Raw genomic sequence first — 14,865 nt, forward strand, 5'->3', positions numbered from 1 at the left:
CTAAGCAAAGAAGTGAAAGAACTGTACAATAGAAACTATCAGATATTGATGAAAAAATGGTTGGTGATGCAAACAAATGGAGACACATCCCAGTGGGTTGGAAGAGTTAATATTGTTAAAATGCTCATAATCCCAAGGCAATCTGCAGATTCAATATCTTCCATATTTAAATCCAATGGGATTGTTCAAAGATGCAGAACAAATAATCCTCAATTTGGCATGGAACTACAAAAGATTCTAACAACTAAAGCAGACCCAATAAGGAACTAATCTGGAGATATCAGAGTACTGATTTCAAACTATATTACATAGCTATGGCAATTACAACAGTAGGTTGTGCACCTAAAACACATGTATAGACTAATAGAACAGAATCAAGAACACATACCTTTACTCACACCTATATCATCTACCAATATTGCATCAGGAAACCAAGAAGACTCTATGGAGAAAGGATAATCTCTTTGATAAATAATGTTGGGAAAACTGGACCATCGTATGCAAGAGAAATTGGGTTGGTCACTTACATCACTCCCAAAAATGAAATTTAAAAAATGGATTAAAGACTTAAATTATGTCTTGAAACAGTAAAGCTCTTGAAGGAAATCATAGGACACATGCTCCTTGACAATGGCCTTGATGATGAATTTTTTCATATGACCTCCAAAAGACAGACAATGAAAGCATAAATAAGCAAGTGTATATCCATCTAAACACCTTCTTCACAGCTAAATAAAATAATTAGCAAACTGCACAGGCAACAAATGGAATGGGTGAGTATATTAATAAACCATCTTCTGATTAGGAATAATAACCAAAGTATATAAATAACTCATATAATTTTAATAGCAACAAAATAAAACAAACTGATTACAACTAGGAAAATTTAACAGATGTTTTTCAAGGAAGACATACAATTACCAACAGGTACATAAAAAGAGACTCACTCTCACTAGTCATCAGGGCAATGCAGATCAAAGACACAATGAGATCTCACTTCAAACATGTTAGAATGGCTAAGCAAGTGTTGGCAAAGATATGGAGAAGAGGAATTCTTGCTTACTGTTGGTGCAAATGTAAACTATGGAAACAGGTATGGAGATTCTTCCAAAAATTAAAATAGTTACCTAGTTTTCCCAGTACCATTTGTTGGTGATACAGTCCTTTTCCCAGTGTTCTTGTCTCCTTTTTCAAAGATTAGTTGATTTATATAGAAGGGTTTAATTCTGGGCTTTCTGTTCTGTTCCATCATTACACACGTCTGTTTATTTATTTATTTATTTATTATTTATTTTTAAAATTTTATGTTATTTTTTCAGTGTTGCAAGATTTATTGTTATGCACCACATCTAGTGCACCATACAATGCATGCCCTCCTTAATACCACCGGGCTCACCCGCCCCCATGTAACCCCCCTTCAAAACCCTCAGTTTGTTTGCTATGTCATGCCAGTGTCATATTACTTTAATTACTATAGTTTTTTAATCTAAATTTGAAATTGTTACTGAACCAAAGTGGATCTGCTTCTTGGTGAGTCATAGATAGAAACTCCACCAGGTGGCATTGCCTCACAAAGTTATCTTTGTTTGTAGAACTAAGAAGACCATGCAGAATAATTCCCAAAGCCGTGACTCCCCTAAAAGAAGAAAGCAATTCCTTTCATTTAAAAAAATCTTTTTTGAACCTCCATTATTATAGTCATATTTTGTCCTTCATTGTATCTAACTTTATTTTTTGTATGCACATAGGGTTTTTTTCTTCTTAAAAAATCTGGGATACAACTTCTTCTAACAGATCAAAATATACCCTAAATCCAGCACAGGACTTTGTTCTAGACTCCAGCCTGAGCAAATTCCCTCCACTTTCTTTTTCTTTATTCTCCCAACCAACTTATCTTATCAACGCATTTTTTAGAAATTAAAAAAAAGAACTTTTCATCTTTACAGTCATATTCCATCCCCTCATCATGTTTACCTGTATTTTGTGTGTGTGTGTGTGTGTGTGTGTGTGTGTGTATTCATTCTTTAAAATTTTGGGCGGTAGTTTCTTCTAAGAGACCAAAATACTCTCAAAATTAAATGGGTGACTGTTCTATTCACCAGTCTAATATATATATTTGCTTTTTTTATATTTTTCTTTCTTTTTCCTTTTAAAATTTTTTTTCTGAACCTCTTTTTACCCCCTTTCTTCCCCCCACAATTTGGGGTCTCTTCTGATTTGGTTAAGGCACATTTTCCTGGGGTCATTGCCACCCTTTTAGTATTTTATTCACTCCTTCATATATTCTTATCTGGAAAAAATGACAAGGCAAAAAAACTCACCCCCCCCCAAAAAAAAAAAGAACAAGAGGCAGTACCAAAGGCTAGGGACCTAATCAATACAGACATTGATAATATGTCAGATCTAGAGTTCAGAATGACAATTCTCAAGGTGCTATCTGGGCTCAAAAAGGGCATGGAAGATATTAGAGAAACCCTGTCTGGAGAAATAAAAGCCCTTTCTGGAGAAATAAAAGAACTAAAATCTAACCAAGTTGAAATTTAAAAAGCTATTAATGAGTCACTTATGGTTTGTCTCCCTCCCAATCCCATCTTGTTTCATTGATTCTTCTCCTACCCACTTAAGCCCCCATGTTGCTGGGGATAAAAATATATGTTTATAAAAAATAAAAAATTCTTTCCTGCTTTGTCGAAGATTAGTTGACTGTAGAGTGGAGGGTCTATTTCTGGGCTCTCTATTCTGTTCCATTGATCTATGTGTCTGTTTTTGTGCCGGTACCATGCTGTCTTGATGATGACAGCTTTGTAATAGAGATTGAAGTCCGGAATTGTGATGCCACCAACGTTGGCTTTCTTTTTCAATATCCCTTTGGCTATTCGAGGTCTTTTCTGGTTCCATATAAATTTTAGAATTATTTGTTCCATTTCTTTGAAAAATATGGATGGTACTTTGATAGGAATTGCATTAAATGTGTAGATTGCTTTAGGTAGCATAGACATTTTCACAATATTTATTCTTCCAATCCAGGAGCATGGAACATTTTTCCATTTCTTTGTGTCTTCCTCAATTTCTTTCATGAGTACTTTATAGTTTTCTGAGTATAGATTCTGTGCCTCTTTGGTTAGGTTTATTCCTAGGTATCTTATGGTTTTGGATGCAATTATAAATGGGATTGACTCCTTAATTTCTCTTTCTTCTGTCTTGCTGTTGGTGTAGAGAAATGCAACTGATTTCTGTGCATTGATTTTATATCCTGACACTTTACTGAATTCCTGTACAAGTTCTAGCAGTTTTGGAGTGGAGTCTTTTGGGTTTTCCACATATAGTATCATATCATCTGCGAAGAGTGATAATTTGACTTCTTCTTTGCCGATTTGGATGCCTTTAATTTCCTTTTGTTGTCTGATTGCTGAGGCTAGGACCTCTAGTACTATGTTGAATAGCAGTGGTGATAATGGACATCCCTGCCGTGTTCCTGACCTTAGCGGAAAAGCTTTCAGTTTTTCTCCATTGAGAATGATATTTGCGGTGGGTTTTTCATAGATGGCTTTGATGATATTGAGGTATGTGCCCTCTATCCCTACACTTTGAAGAGTTTTGATCAGGAAGGGATGCTGTACTTTGTCAAATGCTTTTTCAGCATCTATTGAGAGTATCATATGGTTCTTGTTCTTTCTTTTATTGATGTGTTGTATCACATTGACTGATTTGCGGATGTTGAACCAACCTTGCAGCCCTGGAATAAATCCCACTTGGTCATGGTGAATAATCCTTTTAATGTACTGTTGAATCCTATTGGCTAGTATTTTGTTGAGTATTTTCACATCTGTGTTCATCAAGGATATTGGTCTATAGCTCACTTTTTTGATGCTGTCATCATCAAGACAGCATGGTACTGGCACAAAAACAGACACATAGATCAATGGAACAGAATAGAGAGCCCAGAAATAAACCCTCAACTCTACAGTCAACTAATCTTCGACAAAGCAGGAAAGAATGTCCAATGGAAAAAAGACAGCCTCTTCAATAAATGGTGCTGGGAAAACTGGACAGCCACATGCAGAAAAATGAAATTGGACCATTTCCTTACACCACACACAAAAATAGACTCAAAATGGATGAAGGACCTCAATGTGTGAAAGGAATCCTAGGAACAACGCCAAAGGCAAGGGAAGCAAGGGAAAAAATGAACTATTGGGATTTCATCAAGATCAAAAGCTTTTGCACAGCAAAGGAAACAGTTAACAAAATCAAAAGACAACTGACAGAATGGGAGAAGATATTTGCAAACGACATATCAGATAAAGGACTAGTGTCCAGAATCTATAAAGAACTTAGCAAACTCAACACCCAAAGAACAAATAATCCAATCAAGAAATGGGCAGAGGACATGAACAGACATTTCTGCAAAGAAGACATCCAGATGGCCAACAGACACATGAAAAAGTGCTCCATATCACTCGGCATCAGGGAAATACAAATCAAAACCACAATGAGATATCACCTCACACCAGTCAGAATGGCTAAAATCAACAAGTCAGGAAATGACAGATGCTGGCGAGGATGCGGAGAAAGGGGAACCCTCCTACACTGTTGGTGGGAATGCAAGCTGGTGCAGCCACTCTGGAAAACAGCATGGAGGTTCCTCAAAATGTTGAAAATAGAACTGCCCTATGACCCAGCAATTGCACTATTGGGTATTTACCCTAAAGATACAAACATAGTGATCCAAAGGGGCACGTGCACCCGAATGTTTATAGCAGCAATGTCCACAATAGCCAAACTATGGAAAGAACCTAGATGTCCATCAACAGATGAATGGATCAAGAAGATGTGGTATATATACACAATGGAATACTATGCAGCCATCAAAAGAAATGAAATCTTGCCATTTGCGACAACATGGATGGAACTAGAGCGTATCATGCTTAGCGAAATAAGTCAAGCAGAGAAAGACAACTATCATATGATCTCCCTGATATGAGGAAGTGGTGATGCAACATGGGGGCTTAAGTGGGTAGGAGAAGAATCAATGAAACAAGATGGGATTGGGAGGGAGACAAACCATAAGTGACTCTTAATCTCACAAAACAAACTGAGGGTTGCTGGGGGGAGGGGGTTTGGGAGAAGGGGGTGGGATTATGGACATTGGGGAGGGTATGTGCTTTGGTGAATTCTGTGAAGTGTGTAAACCTGGTGATTCACAGACCTGTACCCCTGGGGATAAAAATATATGTTTATAAAAAATAAAAAATTAAAAAGAAAAAAAGCTTGCCTGTATAAGCTGATTGGTGGTGATAAGGGTAAATGTTTCTGGTCATGAAACTCATCATGGGATGCATCAGGACATAGTTATAGGCACACAGGATCTAGAATGTTGCGGACCTTGATCTGGGTTCATTCTCCCTAGCCTACTGTCTTGTGAAATTGATATGTTGCTAGTTCCTCTGCCTTTACTTTTCTCATCATAAAAAGCAAGAATAAAAATAAATAGATCATATGTTTGTCCTAAGGGCTAATAATATATTTCATACAAAATGGAGTGTCATGCACTTAGTATATAATAAGAGTTCACTGAGAACCAGTATATAATAGTAATAATAATAGTAGCAATCCTAGTATTAGCAGCCATGGTGGTAGTACTAGCAGTAGCAATAGGAATAGGAATGATTATAAAAGGCAATAGTAGTGATAATAAAGGTTGTAGTTGCAGTAGTAGAAGTGACAATGGTAATAGAAATAGTAATATTGGTAGTATTAATAGTAATACTCATAATAGTTATATAATAAACAAAATTATTTAGATAGCATACTTATTTGTCTAAAAAAGTCTCCAATCAAACTTAGACTTCATAATCTTCATCATGTGATGTTACTAAGCATACCTTTGTTTCTGGTGAATAAATACAGTCCCCATGTTAACTATACAAAAAAAAAAAAGATCAAAAGCTTTTGCACAGCAAAGGAAACAGTTAACAAAACCAAAAGACAACTGACAGAATGGGAGAAGATAATTGCAAATCACATATCAGAAAAAGGGCTAATATCCAAAATCTATAAAGAATTTATCAAACTCAACACCCAAAGAACAAATAATCCAATCAAGAAATGGGCAGACGATATGAACAGACATTTCTGCAAAAAAGACATCCAGATGGCCAACAGACACATGAAAAAGTGCTCCATATCATTAGGCATTGGGAAAATACAAATCAAAACCACAATAAGATACCATTTCACACCAGTCAGAATGGCTAAAATTAACAAGTCAGGAAATGACAGATGCTGGTGAGGATATGGAGAAAGGGGAACCCTCCTACACTGTTGGTGGGAATGCAAGCTGGTGCAACCACTCTGGAAAACAGCATGGATGTTCCTCAAAAAGTTGAAAATAGAGCTACCCTATGACCCATCAATTGCACTACTGGGTATTTACCCTAAAGATACAAATGTAGAGATCCAAAGGGGCATGTGCACCTGATTGTTTATAGCAGCAATGTCCACAATAGCCAATGAATAGCCTATGAAAAGAACTTAGACGTCCATCAACAGATGTATGGATAAAGAAGGTGTGGTGTATATATATACAATGGAATACTATGCAGCCATCAAGAAAAATGAATAGCCTATGAAAAGAACCTAGACATCCATCAACAGATGTATGGATAAAGAAGATGTGGTATATATATATACAATGAAATACTATGCAGCCATCAAGAGGAATGAAATCTTGCCATTTGTGATGATGTGGGTGGAACTAGAGGGTATTATGCTTAGCAAAATAAGTCAATCAGAGAAAGACAATTATCATATGACCTCCCTGATATGAGGAAGTTGAGAAGCAACTTGGGTGGGGGAGGTTGGGGAGTAGGAAAAGAATAAATGAAACAAGATGGGATCAGGAGGGAGACAAACCATAAGAGACTCTTAATCTCACAAAACAAACTGAGGGTTGCAGGGGGGAGGGAGAGGGTGGACATTGGGGAAGGTATGTGCTATGAAGTGTTTAAACCTGGCAATTCACAGACTTGTACCCCTGGGGATAATAATACATTATATGTTAATTAAAAATTTTTTTGTTTAAATCATTAGTTAACTCAGAATACTTTAACATTGTAATTATGTTAGGTAAGTCACTTACAAATCTAGAATAAAGGTTAAAGAATAAGTATAACTACTATAATTTCTTAAGGCTATGCCATTTTAAAAGATACAAATTGTAACATCAAAAACAGAGCAGGAAGAAGGCTGTAAATGTGTACTTTTGTTTGTATTCAAAGTTAAGTTGTTATCAGCTAAAATATACTATCATTACTACAAGATGTTTTCTATAAGCTCGCTGTTAACCACAAAACAAAAACCTATACTTGGGATACAAATGAGAAAGAGAAAGGAATCTAATCATAACACTACAGAAAATCATCAAATCACAAAGAAAGAAAGTAAAGCAGGAAGAAAGAAACAGAGGAACTACAGAACCTTGAGAAAACAATAAACAAAATGTCAGTAAGAAATCTATACCTATCAGTAATTGCTTTAAATTTAAATGAATTAACCTCTCCAAACAAAAGACAGATTGGCTGAATTAATTAAAAAACTAAAACTAACCTGTACCCCTGAAACAAATGCATTAAATGTTAATTTTTAAAAACCTAAAAACCAAGTTTATGTTGCCTACAAGAAAGTCACTTCAGCTTTATGAACACACATAAACTGAAAGTGAAATGACAAAAAAAAGTTACCCATGTAAATAGAAACCAAAAGAAAACAGGGGAGATGTATTTATCAGACCAAAAAAAAGTTTTTAAGCAAAAAAAAAAAAAGTGAAACAAGACACAAACAAGATTGCTATGTGATGATAAAGGGGTCAACTCATCAGGAGAATATAACAATTATAAACACATATCCTCCCAAAATCAGAATACCTATGCATATAAAGCAAATATTAAAAGATCTTATGGGACAAACAGACAGCAATACAAGGACTGCAGGGAATTTCAATATCCAACTTTCATCAATGGATATATCATTCAGACAGAAAACCAATAAAGAAACACTGAATTTAAACTAAACAATAGATCAGATGGACCAAACAGATACAGGATACAGCAGTAGAATACACATTTTTCTCAATTACACATGGAACTCTCCAGAATATATCATAAGTTAGGCCACCAAAATAAAAATCTTAATAGATTTGAGAAGATTAAAATCATATCAAGTATCTTTTCTGACCACAATAATAAGCAAGTAGGATTTTGTTACAAGAGGAAAACTGGTAGAGTCATGTATACGTGAAGATTAAAAAACATGCTCCTGAACAACTAGCTGGTCAAAAAATAAGTAAAAAAAAAAAAAAAGAAATAAAAAAGCATCACTGGGTGGCTCAGCTGATTAAGCATCTGCCTTTGAGCTCTACGTTGGGCTTTTTGATCTGTGAGGAGCCTGCTTCTTCCTCTCCCTCCCCCTATGGCTGCCACTCCCCTTGCTTGTGCTCACTCACTCTCACTATCTCTCTGTGTGTCAAATGAATGAATAAAACTTTTTTTAAAAAAGAAAGAAAAACTCTAAAATGAAAATGGAAACACAACATACTGAAGCACATAGGATGAAACAAAAGCACTTTTAAGAGCAAACTTTATACCAAGAAACAATATATTTTTTAAAGGAATCCTCTCAAATAAACAATCTAGCCTTACATCTCAAGAAACTAGAAAAGAACAAAGGCCAAAGTTAGTAGATGAAAGGAAATAACAAAGATCAGAGTGAAAATAAATGAAAGAGAGACTAGAATGACAGAGAACAGCAATGAAACCAAAAGGTGGTTTTTGAAAAGAGAGAGTAAACAAAACATTGAATGAACTAATAAAAAAACACAAGACCCAAAATCAGATACAAAAGAGGAGACATTACAATGGAGAACACAGATAAACTAATGACCATAAATGACTACTGTGAACAATCCTATGTCAACAAATTACATAACCTAGAATAGATAAATTCCTAGAAAAAGAAAAGCTACCAAGACCAAATCATAAAGAAGCAGTAAATTTGTTCTTTTTTAAAAAATTTTATTTATTTTCTTGACACACAGAAAGAGAGAGAGAGCATAAGCAGGTAGAGAGGCAGCAGAGGGAAAAGAAGCAGGCTCTCTGCTGAGGAGGGAGCCCAACACAGGTCTCTATCCCAGAACATACCTGGGCCAAAGGCAGATACTTAACCAACTAAGCCACCCACGAAGTGGTAAATTTGAAGAGATTTCCACTAAGAAGTTTCAACCAGTAAATAAACCTCTCCCAGAAAACAAAAGGCCAGGACCAGATGGCTTTCCTGGTAAATTCTACCAAATATTTGGGAGCATATATTTAAAGAATTAATACCAATATCTCTCAAACTCTTCCACATCAATGAAAAGAAGAGAATACTTCCAAACCCATTTCACAAGGCCAGCATTACCCTGATACCAACACCTGAGAAGGACACTACCAAAAAAAAAAAAAAAATAGGTCAATATACCTGATGAACAATGATGCAAAAATCCTCAACAAAATGCTAGCAAACTGAATTCAAAACTACATTAGAAGATTCATACAACATAATTAGGTGGGCTTTATTCCTGGAATGCAAGGATGGTTCAAAATATGCACATCAATAAATGTGATTCACCACATAAACAAAATGAGAGAAACCCTACAATAATCTCAAAGGATGCAAGAAAAGCATTTGACAAAACTCAACATCCTTTCATGAGAAAAAACTCTCAACAAATTAGGCACATAGTTAATTTACCAAAATACAATAAAGACCTTATATGACAAGCCCATATTTAATGTCATACTCAATGGTAAAAGAACCAGATTTCGTCTAAGATCGGGAACAAGACAAGGATGTTCACTGCCACCACATATTGTTTAATTTCCTTTAGCAAATGTAACAACCAGCATTATATTAGTTTCTAGTGGACAATATAGACTCAACAATTCCAGACATCTCCCAGTACTCACCACAAATGCCCTCCTTAATCTCCATTACCTATTTCACACATTCACCAACCCACCTTCCCTCTGAGAGCCATCAGTTTGTTCTCTATACCTAAGAGACTGCTGCTTGGTGTGTCTCCTTCTGTCCATTGCTCCTTTGGATTGTTTCTTAAATACCACATATGAGTGAAATCTGAAGTTATTTGTCTTCCTCAGACTGACTTATGTTATCATTATACTCTCTAGCACCATCTGTTAAAAATCACAAGTCTTCATTCCTTTATATGGCTGAATAATTTTACATTCTCTATATATGACACCTCTTATTTAACCATTCATAATTTTATAGATATCTCGGAGGCTTCCATACCTTGGCTATTGTAAATAATGCTGCGATACACAAAGGGGTGCATGTGTTCCTTTGAATTAACAGCTTTGCATTTTTTGGATACCTACTGATTACAATGATTGATGCATCATAAAGTAGTTCTACCATGAAATTTTCTTCTCCATTTTTTAAAATTAAATTCAATTAACCAACATACAGTACATCATTTGTTTCAGATGTAGAATTCAGTAATCCATCAGTTCCATGTAACACCCAGTGCTCATCACATCACATGCACCCAATTACCCCATTCCCCCATCCACCTCCCTTCCAGCAACTCTGTTTGTTACCTGTACTTAAGAGTCTCTCATGGTTTGTCTCCCTCTCTACTTCTCATTCAGTCCCCCCCCTTACCCTATTATCCTCTGCACCATTTTTTATATTCTACATGTGAGTGAAACCATATGATAATTGTCTTTCTCTGATTGACTTATTTCCCTCAGGATAATACACTTCAATATCATCCATGTCAGTGTAAATGGTAAATATTCATCCTTTATGATGCCTGGGTAAAACTCTATTGTGTGCATATATATCTATATCTATATCTACTATATCTATATCTATATTGGCTCTGTCCATAGCGTGGCTATTATGGACATTGCTAGTATAAACACTGTGGTGCAGGTGCTCCTTCAAATCGCTATGCTTTTATACACTTGGATAAATATTTACTAGGGCAAATGCTAGGCCATAGGGCAGTTCTTTTTTTTTTTTTAAGATTTTATTTATTTACTTGACAGACAGAGATCCCAAGTAGACAAAGAGGCAGGCAGAGAGAGAGAAGAGGAAGCAGGCTCCCCGAGGAGCAGAGAGCCCGATGCGGGGCTCGATCCCAGGACCCTGGGATCATAACCTGAGCCAAAGCAGAGGCTTTAACCCACTGAGCCACCAAGGCACCCCCCATAGGGCAGTTCTATTTCTAAATTTTTGAAGGTACCTCCATACTGTTCAGAATAGTGACACCAGTTTGCATTATGACTAACAGTGTAAGAGGGTTCCCCTTTCTCCACATCCTCACCAACCCCCTTTGTTTCCTGACTTGTTCCATTTAGCCATTCTGACTGGTGTGAGGTGGTATCTCATTGTGGTTATGATCTATATTTCCATGATGCGAAGGGATGTTGAGCATTTTTTTCATGAGTCTGTTGGCCATTTGTATGTCTTCTTTAGGAAAATGTCTGTGCATGTCTTGTGTCATGTAGTGACAGGATTCTTTCATTTGGGGATCTTGAATTTGCTAAGTTCCTTATGCTGGATACTAGCCCTTTATCTGTTAGGTCACTTGCAAATATCTTCTCCCGTTCTGTTGGTTGCTTTTAAGATTTCTTGACTGTTTCCTTTACTGTTCAGAACTTTTGAACTTGATGAAATCTGAAATCCCAATAGTTCATTTTTGCTTTTGTTTCTCTTGTCTTTGAACACATGTCTAGCAAGAAATTGCCTAGTCCATGGTCAAAGAGGTTGTTGCCTTTGTTCTCTTTTAGGATTTTGATGGATTACTGTCTCACATTTAGGTCTTTCACCCATTTGAGTTTATTTTTGGGTATAGTGTAAGAAAGTGGTCCAGCTTCATTCTTCTGTGTGTGGCAACCCAATTTTCCCAACACCATTTGTTGAAGAGACTGTTTTCTTTCCATTGGATATTCATTCCTGCTTTGTCAAAAATTAGTTGACCAGGGCGCCTGGGTGGCTCAGTGGGTTAAAGCCTCTGCCTTCGGCTCAGGTCATGATCCCAGGGTCCTAGGATCTAGCCCCACATTGGGCTCTCTGCTCAGCAGGGAGCCTGCTTCCTCCTCTCTCTGCCTGCGTCTCTGCCTAGTTGTGATCTCCGTCTGTCAAATAAATAAATAAAATTTAAAAAAAAAATTAGTTGACCATAGTGGAAGGTCCATTTCTGGGTTCTATTCCATTGATCTATGTGTCTGTTCTTGTGCCAGTACCATGCTGTCTTGATGATTACAGCTTTCTAATACAGCTTAAAGTCCATAATTATAATGTCACCAGCTTTGGTTTTCTTTTTCAATATTCTTCTATCTATTCAGGGTCTTTTCTTGTTCCATACAAATCTTGGAATTTTTTTTGCTCCACTTCTGTTAAAAATGTCAATGGTGGGACAACTGGTGTGTGACTCAGTTGGTTAGGCATCTTCCTTCAGTTCAGTGCATGATCCCAGGGTCCTGGGATCAAGCCCCACGTTGAGACCCCTACTCAGCTGACAGCCTGCTTCTCTCTCCCTCTGCTTCTCTCTCTGCTTGTGTGCTCCTGCAATCAATCAATCAATCAATCAATCACTCTCAAATAATTAAATAAATAAAATCTTTAAGAAAAATGTCAATGGTATTTGATAGGGAAAGCATTGAATGTGTAGATTGTTTTGGGTAGCAAAAACATTCTAACAATATTTATTCTTCCAGTCCATGAGCATGGAATGGTTTTCCATTTCTGTGTCCCCCTCGATTTCTTTAGTTTTTAGAGTACAGATCCTTTACCTCTTTGGTTAGATATATTCCCAGATATCTTGTGGGTTTTTGTGCAACTGTAAGTGGGATTGATTCCTTAATTTCTCTTTATTCTGTCTCATTGTTAGTGTATAGAAACACAGCTGATTTCTGCACATTGATTTTTTTTAATTTATTTCTTATTTTCAGCATAACAGTACTCATTATTTTTGCACCACACCCAGTGCTCCATGCAATCCATGCCCTCTATAATACCCACCACCTGGTACCCCAACCTCCCACCCCCTGCCCCTTCAAAACCCTCAGATTGTTTTTCAGAGTCCATAGTCTCTCATGGTTCACCTCCCCTTCCAATTTCCCCCAACTCCCTTCTCCTCTCTATCTCCCCATGTCCTCCATGCTATTTGTTATGCTCCACAAATAAGTAAAACCATATGATAATTGACTCTCTCTGCTTGACTTATTTCACTCAGCATAATCTCTTCCAGTCCCGTCTGTGTTGCTACAAAAGTTGGGCATTCATCCTTTCTGATGGAGGCATAATACTCCATAGTGTATATGGACCACATCTTCCTTATCCATTCATCCGTTGAAGGGCGTCTTGGTTCTTTCCACAGTTTGGCGACCGTGGATATTGCTGCTATAAACATTGGAGTACAGATGACCCTTCTTTTCACTACATCTGTATCTTTGGGGTAAATACCCAGGAGTGCAATGGCAGGGTCATAGGGAAGTTCTATTCTTAATTTCTTGAGGAATCTCCACACTCTTCTCCAAAGAGGCTGCACCAACTTGCATTCCCACCAACAGTGTAGGAGGGTTCCCCTTTCTCCACATCCCCTCCAACACATGTTGTTTCCTGTCTTGCTAATTTTGGCCATTCTAACTGGTGTAAGGTGGTATCTCAATGTAGTTTTAATTTGAATCTCCCTGATCGCTAGTGATGATGAACATTTTTTCATGTGTCTGATAGCCATTTGTATGTCTTTATTGGAGAAGTGTCTGTCCATATCTTCTGCCCATTTTTTGATATGATTTTCTGTTTTGTGTGTGTTGAGTCTGAGGAGTTCATTATAGAACCTGGATATCAACCTTTTGTCTGTACTGTCATTTGCAAATATCTTCTCCCATTCTGTGGGTTGGCTCTTTGTTTTCTTGACTGTTTCCTTTGCTGTGCAGAAGCTTTTGATTTTGATGAAGTCCCAAAAGTTCATCTTCGCTTTTGTTTCCTTTGCCTTTGGAGACATATCTTGAAAGAAGTTGCTGTGACTGATATCGAAGGGATTACTGCCTATGTTCTCCTCTAAGATTCTGATGGATTCCTGTCTCACGTTGAGGTCTTTTATCCATTTTGAGTTTATCTTTGTGTATGGTGTAAGAGAATGGTCGAGTTTCATTCTTCTACATATAGCTGCCCAGTTTTCCCAGCACCATTTATTGAAGAGACTGTCTTTTTTCCACTGTATATTTTTTCCCGTTTTGTCGAAGACTATTATCTATACTGCCTAGAGCAAGCTATACTTTTAATGCCATTCCGATCAAAATTCCACCGGTATTCTTCAAAGAGCTGGAGCAAATAATCCTAAAATTTGTATGGAATCAGAAGAGACCCTGAATTGCTAAGGAAATGTTGAAAAACAAAAATAAAATGGGGGGGGCATCACGTTACCTGATTTCAACCTTACTACAAAGCTGTGATCACCAAGACAGCATGGTACTGGCATAAAAACAGACACATAGACCAGTGGAACAGAGTAGAGAGCCCAGATATGGATGCTCAACTCTATGGTCAAATAATCTTCTGCACATAGATTTTATATGCTGACACTTTGCTGAGTTCCTGTATAAGTTCTAGCAATATTGGGGTAGAGTATTTTGTGTTTCCTATATAGAGTATCTTGTAATCTATGATGAGTTGTAGTTTGACTTATCAATTTGGATGCCTTTTTTTTTTATGATGTCTGATTGCTGAGCCTAGGACATCTAATAGTATATTGAACAACAGTGGTAAGTATGGACATTTCTGTCGTGTTCC

This window comes from Mustela erminea, chromosome 5 (assembly GCF_009829155.1).
Source record: "Mustela erminea isolate mMusErm1 chromosome 5, mMusErm1.Pri, whole genome shotgun sequence".
Taxonomy (NCBI): Eukaryota; Metazoa; Chordata; class Mammalia; order Carnivora; family Mustelidae; genus Mustela; species Mustela erminea.